Source organism: Gavialis gangeticus, unplaced genomic scaffold (assembly GCF_001723915.1).
Source record: "Gavialis gangeticus isolate Ggan-Ray unplaced genomic scaffold, GavGan_comp1, whole genome shotgun sequence".
Lineage (NCBI taxonomy): Eukaryota > Metazoa > Chordata > Crocodylia > Gavialidae > Gavialis > Gavialis gangeticus.
The window spans coordinates 3,257,622-3,258,465 of NW_017728996.1; the positions used below are offsets into that span (position 1 = coordinate 3,257,622).

At 56.5% G+C, this 844-nt stretch overlaps 1 protein-coding gene across 2 annotated transcripts in view; it reads left to right on the forward strand.

Annotated features, from left to right (window-relative positions):
* ANP32A (acidic nuclear phosphoprotein 32 family member A) overlaps positions 1 to 844 on the forward strand; it is a 38,936-nt gene that overhangs the window by 622 nt on the left and 37,470 nt on the right. The gene's annotated exons all lie outside the window — the stretch shown is intronic.

Genomic DNA, 844 nt, shown 5'->3' on the forward strand with positions numbered 1-844 from the left:
TTTTTTTTTTTTTTTTTTTTTCTTTTTTTTTTTTTTTTGCTTTGCAAAAGGTTTGCAGCGGGTGCTGGCCCGGGGAGGGACTTGGGAAGGGCCGGGAGTTTAAAGTGCGCCTTCATTTCTTTGCAGTGATCAGGCAGGAGAGACTGGGGAGCCATATTTGTAACTTTGTAGTCCTCATGAACGCGCCCTTTCTCTCTCCCAGCCTCTCTCCAGATGCTTGCCAGACCCCAAACGCCCCGGTTTTTTAAAGACAAAAGCAGCCGGGTTGAGCTGCCCGCCCAGCAGACACGCTCCTGGGGGGCGAGAGGGCAGAGAAAAGCGGCGCAATCCCCCTCGGCCGGGCGGGCGCTCTCCGTGCGCACACACGCACACACACACACACACACACACACAAAAAGGCGGTGTGGTTTTTTTGCAGCGCGGGGTTGGACTTCGCTGGGTGGCTCAGCTGAATAAATGGGGACAAGAAACTTTGTCAGGACGAAAATAGTCCCCGAGTGGCTGCGTACCAATGATGCGGAGGGGGGGAACCCCCCCAAAACCCCCTAATCACCTCCTTGCTTTTTTGTTGTTGCCTTTTGCGTTGTAAGAGAAAGGCAGAGCAAAGTTGGGAGGACCCCCCTCCTCTTCCTCGCCTCGTGCCCGATGCACCCCACGAGCAAGGAGGGGTGCACCCCTTCCTGGGGGGGGGACCGGAGTGCAACCCCCCAGCAATTGAGGGTCCGCCTCCAGGGTCCCAAATGGGGCTGATTTGGGGAGGAGAGGTCATTACATAATGGCTTAAATAACAGCCCGGTGGGTCGGGAAGCGGGGAGGATTCAGGTCGTGTGTGTCCCCCCCCGCC